Here is a 17237-nt window from a genome sequence, read left to right as displayed (position 1 = left end):
AGCATGTCTTTGCAGCCCTGAGACCTCCAGGTATATAAATTCAATAAAGAACAATAAAATAATAATTTGCAGTTGCCTCCCATGATTGTGTACCTGAAGGGTTATTCATAGAATCATCGGATTGTAGTGTTTTAAGAAAAATCTGCTCCCTTTCCCTTATGGGGTATCCAAGAGCCCGCATAGAGCCCTTAAGCAGGTTCCCTATCAATAGGAGAAAATAACAGAGGCCAACCAATGGTTCCTCTTCATCCTGGAGAAGAGTGACTAGTGGGGTGCCACAGGGTTCTGTCTTGGGCCCGGTCTTATTCAACATCTTTATCAACGACTTGGATGATGGACTCAAGGGCATCCTGATCAAATTTGCAGATGACACCAAACTGGGAGGGGTGGCTAACACCCCAGAGGACAGGATCACACTTCAAAACGACCTTGACAGATTAGAGAACTGGGCAAAAATAAACAAGATGAATTTTAACAGGGAGAAATGTAAAGTATTGCACTTGGGCAAAAAAAATGAGAGGCACAAATACAAGATGGGTGACACCTGGCTTGAGAGCAGTACATGTGAAAAGGATCTAGGAGTCTTGGTTGACCACAAACTTGACATGAGCCAACAGTGTGACGCGGCAGCTAAAAAAGCCAATGCAATTCTGGGCTGCATCAATAGGAGTATAGCATCTAGATCAAGGGAAGTAATAGTGCCACTGTATTCTGCTTTGGTCAGACCTCACCTGGAGTACTGTGTCCAGTTCTGGGCACCACAGTTCAAGAAGGACACTGACAAACTGGAACGTGTCCAGAGGAGGGCAACCAAAATGGTCAAAGGCCTGGAAACGATGCCTTATGAGGAACGGCTAAGGGAGCTGGGCATGTTTAGCCTGGAGAAGAGGAGGTTAAGGGGTCATATGATAGCCATGTTCAAATATAGAAAAGGATGTCACATAGAGGAGGGAGAAAGGTTGTTTTCTGCTGCTCCGGAGAAGCGGACACGGAGCAATGGATCCAAACTACAAGAAAGAAGATTCCACCTAAACATTAGGAAGAACTTCCTGACAGTAAGAGCTGTTCGACAGTGGAATTTGCTGCCAAGGAGTGTGGTGGAGTCTCCTACTTTGGAGGTCTTTAAGCAGAGGCTTGACAACCATATGTCAGGAGTGCTCTGATGGTGTTTCCTGCTTGGCAGGGGGTTGGACTCGATGGCCCTTGTGGTCTCTTCCAACTCTATGATTCTATGATTCTATGATTCTATGATTCTATAACCAGAGACTATTGAGAAGCAAAGCAGCTAATAAGCCTGATCTTTATTAGACTGTTGCAACAGGGTCCTCACTCACCCCACGCTGTAGCTCAAGACCACCCCCCAAAACATCATACCTACATCACATAAGGAGCTGGTCTACAACAGAAATCCTGTTTGCCAGGATACCTGATAATTGTTACTGATTGCTTTACCTGGGCAGCCTGGCCATTCCTTTTGAGATGCTAAATACTTTTAGTTCCTGAATCCAGGTCACAGGCTCACCCTATTCATACACAAATATGAATTAAGAGCAAAGAGACCATGGGGGTGTTTTCCCATTTCCTTCCTCACTGCAGAGGAATATTTGACTCTCACTGGGAGAGTCAAAACGGTTTCAGGATTGTTCTCCTGTACTATTTCAGACACATGGTTTATATTGCTATGTATGTGTTTGCCTTGTACATTTATGAACATTTAATTTATATATTTGAGACGTTAAATCCATATAACATTAGGGTTGGAAGGGGTCCCAATGGTCATCTATTCCAACCCCCTGCAATGCAGGAATCACAGCTAAAGCTCACTGGGTCACCTTAAAAAAATGCAGTAACCATCAATCCATCCATCTTAAACATCTAAATTGATGCATGCCGTCTGGATGTCCAAACAGGTATTGACATGAAGCTGACATTTATAAGAAAGCTGTCCAAAATCACCAAGGGCAGGAAAATTCCCAGAGCAGATCACCATCATGCATAGTTGTCAACCGTCCCTTATTTGGCGGGAAACTCCCTTAACCCAGCACCATGTCCCACTGCTGTCCCTTATTTATGATGTCCCTCAAATTTCCCGGGTTTCAAAGGAAGCAGCTCCTCTTCCTCCCTCCCTCCCTGCCAGCCAGGGAGGAGGGAGGCTCCAACTGTGTTGCTTGGCTGTGTTGCTCACCCAATAAGGAGTCTAAGAACGACTGGGGGGTGGAGCTTGCATGCCTTGTGCCAATCAAGTCGGCCGCCTTGCCTGGGGTCTTGCCTTTGCTCAGCGCTTCCCAGCGGAGAGGTGACGGTGGTTTTCCTTGCTGCATCCCCTTTGCCGGGTTGCTTTGCTGTGGGAACCACCACTTAAGGCTTCGTTTGGCTGCTGGCTGGGCTTTCTGCCTTTGGCTCGGAGGGGCTCAGAAGTTGAACATACCTGTGCTCTGAAAATCCCTTATTTTGGCTGCTGATCCCTTATTTTCGAGGCTGCTGGTCCCTTATTTTTAAATCTGTAAGTTGACAACTATGCCATCATGTTAAGCACTCCCAAAAATTGGGGTCCCCACTCCTGAATTTTTCTGGTTGTGGGTTTCCCATTGAGGCATCTCATTGGCCCCTGTGAGAACAGAATGCTGGACTAGACAGGCCATTGGCCTCATCCTGCCCATACTTCTTATGTTTTCACTCTGACTGCAGCTTAAATGTTTCCCCTTTGCACTTCTCAGCTCAGGAAATGCATTTTTTAAAAAGTGCCCTTTTTGAGGAAAGGGGGGGGGAGAGTTATGTCCCCTTTGACATAAAATGCACAGTGCATTTAGGCACAAATGTTCCTACAGGTTTTTCTTTGCAAAACATATAAACCACAAATTAATGTGGAAACGAGGCAGAATTGATTGCTGAAAACAGACTGATTTATTCAACCCTTTAAAAAGTGTAATTAAGATGATTTTAAATTGATTTTTGCGTGTGCGTATTCCAGGAAGTATGCCGTCAGCAGCTCCAGAAGTGATGCAACATTATCAAACCAGCATAATCTACACAATCTGCCTCTGGCAATAGCATGTGTGGATCCAGGAAACCTGAAGCCGCAATCTATACAGCCACCAGAATCTCCACCCAAGAAGGCAGTTGGCTCTTTCTGTGTCCTTATATCCTGCTGTCAAGTATCCTTGCAAGATAAAACAAAGTTTCGGCAAATTACTGAAAATGGACTGTTCTCCAATTAAAAGAGAGAGAGAGAGAGAAAGGGGGCAAGGGAAGAAATAGATCTGTCTGAGCCAATGAATAGGCCAAGAGTTCTATCAAGTCAGAAATCAAATTTACAGGGAGAACAGATGTCCAATTAAGAAATGAATTGGAATGCCAAATCACCATGAAATAGTTAAGAGCATGTACAATTAATGACATACATCAAAGACGCCCGTGGAAGTTTTCAAGCAGATTCTGAAGAAGGATTTTGTTTTATTTTTTATTTCTTTTGGACATATTGTGACAAATGAATTCAGAGCAGAGAAATGCCAGCAAACAGCCTGGGTGGATACTATTGTGAAGAAGGAGGATCTAGAATTCGCAAGCAAGAAGGCCTCTAGGAGATACTACAGAGGCAGGTATGTGTGTGTGTGTGGGGGGGGGGGAATCATAGAACAGCAGAGTTGGAAGGGACCCCGAGGGACATCTAGTCCAACCCCCTTAAATGCAGGAATCTCAACTCAAGCATCCATGGCAGATGGCCATCCAACCTCTGCTTGAAAACCTCCAAAGAAGAAGAGTCCACCATCTCCCGAGGGAGAGCCTTCCATTGTAAAACAGTTCTTACTGCCAGAAAGTTCTTCCTGGTGTCTGTCGTTCCACACCACCCCAATCTCTGAGCGGTTATAATAATATAATAATAATAATTTATTATTTATACCCCGCCCATCTGGCTGGGCTTCCCCAGCCACTCTGGGCGGCTTCCAAAAGAATATTAAAATACTATAATACATCAAACATTAAAAGCTTCCCGAAACAGGGCTGCCTTCAGATGTCTTCTAAAAGCCTGGTAGTTGTTGTTCTCTTTGACATCTGGTGGGAGGGTGTTCCACAGGGAAGGCGCCACTACCGAGAAGGCCCTCTGCCTGGTTCCCTGTAACTTGGCTTCTCGCAGTGAGGGAACTGCCAGAAGGCCCTCGGTGCTGGACCTCAGGGTCCGGGTAGAACGATGGGGGTGGAGACGCTCCTTCAGATATACTGGACCAAGGCCGTTAGAGAACCCAGGGGTTCCAGGCCCTGACCCAAGTTCGATTTCCTTGAAATGAAGGTCTTCGGAGACTGTGGTGCCTTCAGGACATGTGGTTTTAAATCTCCAGCTTGAGCCCGGGATTGGAAGGGGTCACGGCATCAACACCCAAACAGATCTTCCTTCTCCATTTGCTGCATCTTTGGATTCAGTGCAGAGCAAGCAGCTCTCTGTCTCTCCAGCTTCCAATCTGCTTCCATCTCTGTTCACACACGCTACGCTCTGGCACTTGTCTTCCTACTCAACAACTTTGGCTTCATTAAAAAAAGCTCTAGTTACAGGTAGGTAGCCATGCTGGTCTGCTGTAGTCGAAACAAAATAAAGAAATTCCTTCCAGTAGCTGCATAGAGACCAACTAAGTTTGTTCTTGGTATGCGCTTTTGTGTGCATGCACACTTCTTCAGATACACTGAAACAGAAATCACCAGACCCTTATATATAGTGAGAAGGTGGGGAGGGGTCTTACTCAGAAGGGTGGTGGGAATGGGTGATTGGCTGATAGATGTGGTAAACCATGGAGAGACCTGGTCTGAATAGAGACATTGGATTCTTATCTCATTATACATGATAAAGCTATTTTTAGCCATCTCACCCCTTGCTTTTTCCTGTAGGACCAAATGCAGTTGTTAACAGTCATGCTACTGGAAGGAATTTTTTTTAAAAAAAACCCTCAGCAACTTTGGTTGATCACTGCCAGCTATCTTATAGTGGGAGTAGATCTCCATCTCTTGAAAGTTGGACATGCCTCTTCTATGGCACAAAACAACTTCTTTGGTTATGCTAATCGTGGTGCTTAACTATCACCTTGACAGAAGGGCTGGTTTGACAAGCTTGCTCTCACACATTCTACTGCCCCAGATATAGATCCAAAGAAATGGAAGGGACTCTGGGCATCATCCAGACTGACCCCTCCAATCCAGAGAGAGGGGGAGAGAGATAGAGACAGGGAAACCTGGAGGTTTCAGCCCAGTGGTGGAATCCTGAATCCTGCAGAAGCATCATTTTGCCTTGGGGTGCTGCCAGGCTTTGAGGAGCCCTTGAAAAGATGGGATCCACATACACTCTCCTCCCTGGCTCCTTCCTTTCTGCCTGGCGATCCCTGCATTGAAGGGGATTGGACTAGATGACCCCTGGGGTCCCTTCCGATTCTACAATTCGATGATTCCATCTCTCCTGGCAAGCAGTGGAGGGAGGGAATGAGTCACTGAATCCGTGGGCAATACTGCACTCAATTGACTCCTGGTCTGGGGCAACTTCCTAGGCTCCTATGATTGGCAGGTTCCTCTTCGCAGGGGTCAGTTCAGCGCTCCTTGTCTCAGACGTGTGGTTCCTGTGCAAAGGAAGGAGCAAGGAGGAGATTTCAGCAGAAGAAGAAAAGTGATGCCTTGATCGAGTCTTCCTCAGGGTGGGTCAAGGGGTCTTTATCCACAAGGCATCTCCATCCATTTCTGAGAAATACACAAGCCTTCAACGAAGAACATGGGCTTAATTGGTCTGGAAAAGAGGTAAGGGAGTCTGTGTCCATTGACATTCCCCTTCAAACCAATTTGTTTTCCTGTTGCAAAAGAGATGTTTTCCTACAGGTCAGGCTTGCAAAAAAAAGAAAGGGGTGGAGGAGCTGTTTGCTCTGCAGTCTTGTTGCTTCCGCCGCCTCAGGCAACTGCAAAGTTCTGTTTCTAGGGAGCAAAATACATTTTGAAAACAAGAGCTGGCAAATGCACACGGCCCAAAGCCCTCTTCTGAAACACGCGTGCACAGGGAACAATTTTAAGTGCTATTTTGGATTGGGAAAGTCCCCTTCCCTGCTTTTCCCTTAAAGGAAGGGACTCATCCTGCCACTGGCCTCTTGCACAGCACCCAGTTCTCCTAATTAAATAAATAAATCCCCCCCCTGATGTTTTGGGACTTCATTGTGGCCAGCGGTCAGTCCAACAGCTTTCCGGGAGTAGACAAGACTGAGAAATGACTTTAGAACCACCTCTGACTTTTTGACAGGCTGTCCCATGGAAGATGGAGCAAGCTTGTTTTCTGTTGCTCCAAAGGGGAGAACCCAGAACAAGGGATCCAAATGGCAAGGAAGGAGATTCCGACGAAACATCAGGAAGAACTTTCTTACAGTAAGTTAGGAACCATAGAAATATAGCGTTGGAAGGGAACCTGACGGTCATCTACTCCATCCCCCTGCAAGACAGGCAGCAAAACTCAAGAATTCCACCCAACCTCTGCTTAAAATCCTCCAAAGAAAGGAGAGTCCACAACCTCCCGAGGGAGACCATTCCACCTGTAGAACAGCTCTTCCTGTCCAAAAGTTCTTCCTGATGTTTAGTCAGAATCTCCTTTCTTGTCACTGAAAGCCATTGGCTCGTGTACTCCCCTCCAGAGCAGGAGAAAACAAGCTTGCTCCCTCTTCCATGGGACAGCCCTTGAGATATTTGAAGATGGCTATCTTATCTCCTCTCATTCTCCTCTTTTCCTGTCTAGACACACCCCTGTCCTTCAACCGTTCCTCATCAGGTTTGGTTTCCAGATCCTTGATCATCTGGGTCACCCTCCTCTGCACACCTTCCAGCTTGTCAACATCCTTCTTAAACTTGGGTGTCCAGAACTGGATATAGGACTCCAGGTGGGGTCTGACCAAGGCAGAGTAGAGTGGGACTTTTTCGTGCAAATAGTCATTCAACAGTGCAATGGGTGGCCCCAGAACTCTCCTTCACTGGAAGTTTCTGAACAGAGGTTGGGTGGCCATCTGTGGGGAATTCTTGTGATGCCTGCACCGCAGGGGGTTGGATGTCAGGAGCCCGGTTCCCAGCTTGATAACACAGTGAGCGTAGTTAATTAAAAAGAATGATTTATTGTCAAAACATACAGATAACTCCAGACGGCATTAACACAGCCTCCGCCATCATGAATTACAATGATCCTTCTAAGGTCCCTTCCGCTTTCTAAAACAGAAAATGAACTTACAAAGCTGACATCCTTTCTGCTTCCTGTCTAGCAAGCCCCCCATACACCGGCTCCGGGAAGAGATTTGATCAGTTCCAACCTCTTCCAAGTCACTATCTCGGTCTCTGTTCCCGCCTGATGAACTGCTTCCTTCTCTCTTTGTGGTCCTTTGCACTTCTTAAGAGCGTTGGCAGGGCTCTGGTTTGCCCTCCGTCATTCTCTTATCCACTGGCACTCCTACGGGTGGGGGAGCTGGCACTCGACTATGCTCATCTTGTCAGGCAGTGAACTCTCTCTCTTCCTGACTGCTTCCTTCACTGGGAGCTGGCTCAATCATGACACCGGATGAGATGGCCCTCCAGGCCTCCAAATAAGTGGCACGTCCACCAAGTCATGGAGGTCCATATCTCAGCGGCTAGAGCATCTGCCTTTCATGATGAAGGTCCCAAGCTCAGTCCCCAGTGGCATCTCCTGGCATGGCTCAGAAAGAACCCCTGTCCGTGTGGGATGTGATCCACGGGGACCAGTCAAGTTCAACATTCCTTGTAATGCTAGAGAAGACATGCGAGGGAATGTTTGGCCCAGCCAGTCAAAACTTCCTGTTCCTCCTGGCTGGAGCATCCTTCCTTTTTGCATGTGACTAGAAGGTGGGTGTGACCTAACCTGTCCAGGTAACAAAAAGACGAGTCACACAGCACACCACTCTCTTTTTGACTTCCTTCTTCATTTGACCAGCTTCTAGCAAGGCTTCTCAGCTAGCAGAAGCACTGGGACTATCCCCCATATGGGACAGATCCACGTGTAAAGGTAGGTAAAGGGACCCCTGACCATTAGGTTCAGTCGTGGCCGACTCTGGGGTTGCGGTGCTCATCTCACTTTATTGGCTGAGGGAGCTGGCGTACAGCTTCCGGGTCATGTGGCCAGCATGACTAAGCCGCTTCTGGCAAACCAGAGCAGCGCACAGAAACACCGTTTGCCTTCCCGCCGGAGCGGTAGCTATTTACCTACTTGCACTTTGACGTGCTTTTGAACTGCTAGGTTGGCAGGAGCAGGGACTGAGCAATGGGAGCTCACTCCGTTGCAGGGATTCGAACCACCGACCTTCTGATTGGCAAGTCCTAGCCTCTGTGGTTTAACCCATAGCGCCACCCGCGTCCCAGATCCATGTGTACATACAGTGGTGCCTCGCAAGACGAAATTAATTCGTTCCGCAAGTTTTTTCTTCTTGCGAGTTTTTCGTCTTGCGAAGCACGGTTTCCCATAGGAATGCATTGAAAATCAATCAATGCGTTCCTATGGAGACCGTCTGGGGACAGAGGGGACCTGTTTGAAAGCAAGGGAAGGGGCAGCGGGGAGAATCGCTTCTCCCCGTTGCCGCCCCTTGGTTCAAAAGGGGTCCGGGGACAGAGGGGAAGGCGCGCGTGCGCCTTCCCCTCTGTCCTTGGAGATTGCGGGGCTGGCAACGGGGAGAAGCAATCTTCTCCCCGCCGCCCCTTGCTTCAAAAGAGGTCCGGGGTGCGGGGGCAAGCTTCGTTTTGCAAAGCAAGCCCATAGGGAAATTCGTCTTGCGAAGCAACTCGAAAACGAAAAAACCTTTCATCTTGCGAGTTTTTCGTCTCGCGAGGCGTTCGTCTTGTGGGGCACCACTGTATTTGTAACTAAGTCTCCTTCAGGGATCACACTGTGCTCTGTCTGATGTAAGTAAGCTTCTTCTATTGACTTTAAATAAGATTGTGGCGCCTTTGGTCTTTTAAGAGGGATGCAAGGGAACTTACCAGGAATGTACAATTCAGTCTGAGACAGATTGAACTGTACAATAATGAGAGGCTCACACGAGCCTGCAACCAGCTATCTGCTGTGCTGTGTAAAGGGGAATGCACTCTGCTAAGCAAAGGAACTTGCTAGCACAAGTTAGGAAGGATATTAATAAACAATATATCCTCTCCTGCCACCCTGAACATTCCCACAGTCTGAACCCTGGAGATCTGCAGTGTAGACAAGACAAGCGCTAGCAGGACCAGCGGCCTGACTCACTATGTGGTACTTTCTGCGTTCCCTACACACCAAGCCTCAACAGAAGATGTGGTCTTGATGTCTGAGGAGCACTGATGTATGAGGAACCCCCAAATGTGACACACCTGGGGACGCCTGAGTGCAAAACAACACAGCAGGGGGCTTACTGGGAGTCGCAATCACCATCCTGATTTGTTTTGATTTTAAATCTGTTATAAATGACCTCTTTTTCTTCCTATGAGAGCCTAGCCTCCTCCTGAACTGAAAGGGTCCCTGCTAAAAACAACACTGCAGAACCGATACATTTTTATTAATACAAGGCAACTAATTAGCTGTCCCCAACTTGTCATCATCTGCACAGTGCACAACCGCTTTGGTTAATTGGGGCTTGCTGGAGCGGTGAATTTTTAAACTTGTTGATTGGCGAGGGGTGCCAGGAAAGGAGGAAGGAGGAAGAGGGTGGCGGGAGAGGCAGAAGAGAAGGGACCAAAGAGAGGGAAGCTTTCCTCCCTCCCTCATAACAGGAGAACTCGTGAAAATCCAATGGAGCTGAATGTTGGAGGAGTCAGGACGAATAATAGGAGGGACTTCTTCCTGCCGAGCGTAGCTAACTATGGAACTCGATACGATACGATAATCTTTATTGTCATTGTCCCATACAGAACAACAAAATTGGGGGAAAAAATCTACATAAGACATTCAAAACCAACAAGCCTGCTATCCCAGCTATCCCGACCTGGTTAGCCTCCTAAAAACTCTGATGCCCCATTTTTAAAATACAATATACTCCCAAAGAAGAAGAAGAAGAAGAAGAAGAAGAAGAAGAAGAAGAAGAAGAAGAAGAAGAAGAGGAGTTTGGATTTGATATCCCGCTTTATCACTACCCTACGGAGTCTCAAAGCGGCTAACAATCTCCTTTACCTTCCTCCCCCACAACAAACACTCTGTGAGGTGAGTGGGGCTGAGAGACTTCAGAGAAGCGTGACTGGCCCAAGGTCACCCAGCAGCTGCAGGTAGAGGAGCGGAAATGTGAATCCGGTTCACCAGATTACGAGTCCACTGCTCTTAACCACTACACCACATAGATACTACCTTACACTGCATTTAAAACCAAAATTGTATTTGGATAGAAACAGTTTCTCAGGCGGCTAGTCCTAGTCTTTATAACCCTGGACCTTCTTCCAGAAGGCAGGAGCTGAAAGAGATCATTTCCAGGGTGCGCACTATCCTGCACTATCTCTGCAGCTTTCTTATGGCACCTGGAAGCGTAGATTTGATCCAAGGTGGGAAGAGTGCACCCAATTATTCTCTCCGCAGTCTTTACAACCCTGGATGGCATTGTTTTTCCCCTGACCGTGCAGCTCCCAAACCACAGGAGGGAGTGAAGGTCGCCAATGTGGATGGCTATCAGAGGACTGCATAAATTCATGGAGGGGAGGGCTGTCAGTGGCTACCAGCCAGGATGCTCTGCAGCTACTATTAGAGGAAGCAACGCTTCTGAATGCAAGCTCCTGGAAACTCAAATCCTGCTTGTGGGCATCTGGTTGGTCACAGTGGAGACAGGACAATGGACTAGATGGACCTCAGGTGCCATTCCAAAGGGGGGGTGGCAAAATGCTGACCCCCAATCGGCGGCACCCCCCGCTCAGTACACACCCCTGGGACAAGGCGGCACCCCCCATGCCCCCTTGGACAAGCGCCGCTCCGGGTACTGGAGCAGGTTGCTGGGCCTCTCGATGAGTCATGGGCCTCATCCATCAGGTCTCTTCTCACATTCCTGTGGAGCCTCCTGGTCCAGGTGCAGTCCATCTAGATTTGGCTACTGCGAGAACAGGATGCTGGACTTAGGTTCTTATGTTCAGTCAAGCTTCTGCATAGCAGTCACAGGAAGCCACAGGAGGGGAGAGGGCTTGTGGGGTCATATCCTGCTTGTGGGAATGGCTGCCACATGTCTAGGAGGAAAGAGCGTCCGGCTGGAATTTCCAAAAATCACTAAAAAATGAACATGGAATTTATTACGCTCAGAGACCAGCTTGTGAAACACAAATGGAACTACAATCCCAAAAGCAAAACTAACATTTAAAACAATATTCAACTATGGATTTTAAGTTTTAAAATGCGGTAGGCATATAAACACATAAAGACTTTAAGATAGGCTACCATAGAGAAATGACCCAGAGTCGCCTGTGGATCCGAGTTTGGGAATTTTCTTAACAAACTATATGTGTAGTACCACAAAAAGGTCTGGAAAACCTGGACATATGGCTTACCCATGCCAGAAGTGCTGATGTTCTTGCGAATTTCCTTAAAAATAAATAGTTCAAAAACTTTAATTCTTTAGAGATTTAGCCACAACTTTGGGCAATATATCTATCTATCCATATCAAGAACTTTGCCCCCCCCAAAAGCTCAACAACAAATTTTGAGTCACTTTTTGAAATATGGCAACCCTTTGGAATATCTGGTTGACCACTGTGAGAAGACAAGGCTGGTCTGGAAAGGCCATTGCCTTGACACTGCAGGATCTTCTTATGTTCATAGATTCTTATCACCAATTAATCTCAACCCCATTACACCGGAAGATGCGTTGACCTGCCATTCTGAGCTCTAGGCAGAGAGCGGCCACTTCTCTCCCAGCATCAGGATCTTAGCAATGAAATAACACCTTGATCTGTGCTTTGGAGGAAGGACAGAAAGCAATAAGGGTGTTTTATGAGGCTCTGGACCACTTCAGTCAGGGAAGGTGCTGGAAATGATTCAAGCTCCTTCTCGCTGGCGGCAGCAAGGCAGCTAATCTGAACATGGCACTGTTATACATCAGTGAAAACATCTTTTGTGCAAGGATAACAAAGGGGATATTTATTGCGCCCATTACTCAGTGGCAGCTCAGCCCTTCTCCGTGCGTCCCAGGCCTGCTCTAATCTGCCTGGAAGGCTGGGCCTGGAGAGATTATTGATTGCGAGGAAACAAAAACAGGACAGTCCCTGTGTGCCTAGTGCTGGGACAGAGGAGGCACCCAGAGAAGGAAGGAAGGAAGGAAGGAAGGAAGGAAGGAAGGAAGGAAGGAAGGAAGGAAGGAAGGAAGGAAGGAAGGAAGGAAGGTGCCATTCAGAGATTATGGGTTGCTTGCTTGCTTCACAGAATCTTAATTGCTCATAGAATTGTAGAATTGGAAAGCACCCAAATGGTCATCTAGTCCAACCCTCTGAAAGGTGGGAATCTCAGCTGAAGCACCCAAGACAGATGCTTAAAATCCTCCAAGGAAGGAGAACCCACCATCTTCCAAGGGAGTCCGTTCCACCATTGAACAGCTCTTACCTGCAGAAAGTTCTTCCTAACAATTTAGTCATATGAAATCATTGGTTTGGGTCCTCCCCTTTGGAGCAGCAGAAAGCAAGCTTGTGACAAATGAGAGCATTTGGGGTCTTTGAAGCAGCCTATCCTATCTCCTTTGTCAATGGAGCTTTCTCGGCAGGGATACTGGAGTGGCTTGCCGGTTCCTGCTTCAGGTGGATCACGTTTGGTCAAAACTCTCCACTATTCTGAAGGAAATTCCTCCATTCTGAAGAAAATCAGCCCTGAGTGCTCACTGGAAGGACAGATCCTGAAGCTGAGGCTCCAAGACTTTGGCCACCTCATGAGAAGAGAAGACTCCCTGGAAAAGACCCTGATGTTGGGAAAGATGTAGGGCACAAGGAGAAGGGGATGACAGAGGATGAGATGGTGGGACAGTGTTCTCAAAGCTACCAGCATGAGTTTGACCAAACTGCGGGAGGCAGTGGAAGACAGGAGTGCCTGGCATACTCTGGTCCAGGGGGTCACGAAGAGTCGGACACGACTAAACGACTAAACAAGGACAACAACATCCTATCTCCTCTCAGTCTCCTCTTCTCCAGGCTAAACATACCCAGCTCCTTCAACCGTTCTTCATCAGGCTTGGTTTCCAGGCCCTTGGTCATCTTGGTCGCCCTCCTCTGCACACCTTCCAGCTTGTATATATATATATTCTATATATGCTCCAAAAATAATACATGCCGTGTTTGTTTCAAAGTCCTTCATAAGTTCTCATTTTCTACTGCCTTGTTTTGGAGGGTACTTTTCAGTTCCAGTTATCTGAAAGTTTTCAGGGGCTTAATTTATTTCCTTATGGTTTTAATCCTACCCCTGAGGCTGATGGTGGATAATACAATTTATCCTTGATTAGCTCCACTTCTTTGTCACAATAATTATGTGAGGCGAGTTGTTCCTGTTCCCTTTTTACGGGTGCAGAATCTGTCCTCAGAGGACCATCGAAGGCCATCTGCGCAAGGAGCAGGAGGCGTGAACTGGCATTTTCTAGGTCAACATCACATCCCCCTGAAAGTTATGGGACACCGTTTCGTGCTTGGGGAGAATCATGTTCTTTCAGAAAGAATTTTATTGAGAATGTGCCTTTTTTATATTTTCCTCGCAAGACAAGGCTTAATAATACACTTGCACAGCTTCCCTCTAATGTTCTGCAGGGGAGGGTTTCTCCACGCGGCCGTGAAGGCCCATTGTGGGTCCACACACCAACCCGTAGCTGCTGTGCCGAAAGTAGAGGCGATGGAATTAATTTCCGGCTAATTGGAAGGTCTAGCACAGGAGTGAGTAATGCTCTACCCACACTGCAAATTTCAGGGGAGAAAATGATGCTTTTCTCTGTGGGAATTGTAGCTGCGACAAAGCCAATCGCTAGGAAAAGTGGGGGCTCCTTGACTGTTACAGCGCATGAATTAGCCCCTGCAAAGATTAAGTAAGGCCCTGAGCAATAAATCTGGATGCTCTAACAGGACGGCAGTCCTCCCCATTTCAAAAAAGTATTTCTGGACGTGATGACAATGGCCATACTCTGTAGGTCGGGGGAAATTCCCCACGTTGTGGGTTTATGTTGCAGTTCCTGTTTCCAAGGGGAGTTTGAGAAGAGCCAGAAATAACTGAGAGGGGATGAATTAATTCTTCTGCTTCCAAGGTTTCATAGAATTGTAGAATTGTCGAGGTGGAAGGGACCCCGAGGGTCATCCAGTCCAACCCTCTGCATAGCAGGAATCTCAGCTGAAGAGTTCCTGACAGGTGGCCAGCCTACCTGTGGGGGAAGAAAAAAACTCCAATGGAGGAGAGTCCACCACCTTTTGAGGTCACAGAGTCACAGAATCCTAGAACTGTAGAGTGGGAAGTGACCCACGGGGCATCTAGTCCAACTCCCTGTGTTTCAGGAATCATAGCTAAAAGTCTCCTGGCAGATGACCATCTAAACTCTGTGTTCAGAAGCCTTCAAGGAAGGCGTGTCCACCACCTTCCAAGATGGGACAGCTGGAAGCAATGATCTGGCCTAGCTCAGGGGTACACCATCTGCTTTACCTGCAGAAATCCAAGCTTGGTCCTCGCTGGGATCTTCAGGTGGGGCTTCCTGATAAGACTCCCTGAACCTGGTAATGAATTTCTCTTAGGCTTACTCTTCATTTGTTGTTGTTTAGTCGTTCAGTCGTGTCCGCCTCTTCGTGACCCCATGGACCAGAGCACGCCAAGCACTCCTGTCTTCCACTGCCTCCCGCAGTTTGGTCAAACTCATGCTGGTAGCTTCGAGAACACTGTCCAACCATCTCGTCCTCTGTCATCCCCTTCTCCTTGCGCCCTCCATCTTTCCCAACATCAGGGTCTTTCCCAGGGAGTCTTCTCTTCTCATGAGGTGGCCAAAGTATTGGAGCCTCAGCTTCACGATCTGTCCTTCCAGTGAGCGCTCAGGGCTGATTTCCTTCAGAATGGAGAGGTTTGATCTTCTTGCAGTCCATGGGACTCTCAAGAGTCTTCTCCAGACCATAATCCAAAAGCATCAATTCTTCGGCGATCAGCCTTCTTTATGGTCCAGGTTTCACTTCCATACATCACTACTGGGAAAACCATAACTTGAACTATATATAGACCTTTGTTGGCAAGGTGATGTCTCTACTTTTTAAGATGCTGTCTAGGTTTGTCTTACTCATAGAATCATAGAATAGAATCATAGAATCATAGAGTTGGAATAGACCACAAGGGCCATCGAGTCCAACCCCCTGCCAAGCAGGAAACACCATCAGAGCACTCCTGACATATGGTTGTCAAGCCTCTGCTTAAAGACCTCCAAAGTAGGAGACTCCACCACACTCCTTGGCAGCAAATTCCACTGTCAAACAGCTCTTACTGTCAGGAAGTTCTTCCTAATGTTTAGGTGGAATCTTCTTTCTTGTAGTTTGGATCCATTGCTCCGTGTCCGCTTCTCTGGAGCAGCAGAAAACAACCTTTCTCCCTCCTCTATATGACATCCTTTTATATATTTGAACATGGCTATCATATCACCCCTTAACCTCCTCTTCTCCAGGCTAAACATGCCCAGCTCCCTTAGCTGTCCCTCATAAGGCATCGTTTCCAGGCCTTGGACCATTTTGGTTGCCCTCCTCTGGGCACGTTCCAGTTTGTCAGTGTCCTTCTTGAACTGTGGTACTCTCCATAGTGTGGGCCTAAACTGAAAGCTCTCTCTTTGAACTCTGCCTGGTATTGCATCATTGAATAAATTCTGACCAGTTGGGAACTGGGTGTGAGGCTCCATACTGGAACCATCAAGGAGAACTTCTCCCACAGACCCTGCAGAGCAATTGACAGTCACTGTGGACAACACTGAGCTATGTATGTTCAGGAAAATCCAGCTTCCTATAGCCTTACGTGCCTAAGAAGACCTCTCTCCTTATGGTTTTACTGCAAGCAAAGGGTATATAAATCTTGTGAAATAAAATAAAACAAGCCATCCGTAGCTGGGCTCTTAATCATCTCCCAGCTCTGTGACTCCTTCTTCTGTTAGACCACGGGCCCTTCCTGGCCATACATCTAAATATATATATATCGGCAAGGCCCTTTCCTCTTAATTCATCTTTTCCATCACCATTTTATAAACTGTCATCTTACAGCTTTTTCCATTTGCCTTTTCAGAAATTCCATTAAGAGCAATATTAAAAGCCTCCAATTTCACTGTATCGGTAACTAAGCAAAAAATGTTGTGGAATCTTAAGGTGCAGACTGTAAAATAAATGTGTTTTTAATGCTCCCCCTCATTATTTTGAAGATTTGCTCGACTCAACGTTTAGTACTTAAAAGAGGCTGCTTATCCATAAACTGCCATTTTATACCTTTGCTTATGGTGTACTTTGTGCTAGTCTATTTCAGATTATTTTATACCTGAGAAATCTAAATCATGTGGCATTTAGTTCTCTTTCTCCTGTTGCTTTTTCCTTCTCTCTCAAAAGACGTTTGCTGTCCAGAGAATGGCCATGGCTCCATCAGTGGGTATCTCTGCAGCCTCCTGGCAGCTCTGGGGTGCCTGATATGATGAAGGCAGCCCCCAATTCCCTTCCTCCCAGCTCCCCATTTCAGCCAGGAGGGGCCAGAAAAATGTGAGCAGAATGTGTGGGGTGGATTGGAGCAGGGAGAAGGGAACCAGGCAAAAAGGGGTTGACAATGGTTGGTGGATCCTTAGACCTGATGGAGGTGCCATAACTATCTTTTGCTAAGGTTGGGGAAAGTGTCAATGGGGGAATGTGTTCAATGCTTTCAGGAGGACAAAGATGTCTCCCCTACAGAGCCCATAATAATATTAATAATACTAGGAGACTCTGGAGAGTCCCATGGACTGCAAGAAGATCCAACCTCTCCATTCTTAAGGAAATCAGCCCTGAGTGCTCACTGGAAGGACAGATCCTGAAGCTGAGGCTCCAAGACTTTGGCCACCTCATGAGAAGAGAAGACTCCCTAGAAAAGACCCTGATGTTGGGAAAGATGGAGGGCACAAGGAGAAGGGGACGACAGAGGACGAGATGGTGGGACAGTGTTCTCGAAGCGACCAGCATGAGTCTGACCATGTGGGAGGCAGTGGAAGACAGAAGTGCCTGGCGTGCTCTGGTCCAGGGGGTCACGAAGAGGCGGACATGACTAAACGACTAAACAACAACAACAACAAGTAATAATA

General features: G+C 47.2%; 1 long non-coding RNA gene across 3 annotated transcripts in view; it reads right to left on the bottom strand.

Moving 5' to 3' along the window:
• The window catches only part of LOC309529000, a 70815-nt gene that overhangs the window by 20130 nt on the left and 33448 nt on the right, over positions 1–17237 (bottom strand). Inside the window, exon 4 of one of the 3 annotated variants that reach the window (XR_014218017.1) lies at positions 13131–14327. The exons of the other annotated variants lie outside the window; for them this stretch is intronic. This is a non-coding gene — a long non-coding RNA (uncharacterized lncRNA). The remainder of the gene's footprint in view (positions 1–13130; positions 14328–17237) is intronic. 3 annotated transcript variants of the gene reach the window in all.

This window comes from Podarcis vaucheri (genome assembly GCF_965113315.1).
Source record: "Podarcis vaucheri genome assembly, chromosome: 1".
Taxonomy (NCBI): Eukaryota; Metazoa; Chordata; class Lepidosauria; order Squamata; family Lacertidae; genus Podarcis; species Podarcis vaucheri.
Note: the sequence above shows the minus strand (reverse complement) of the source record. Positions and strands in the feature narration are given on the sequence as shown.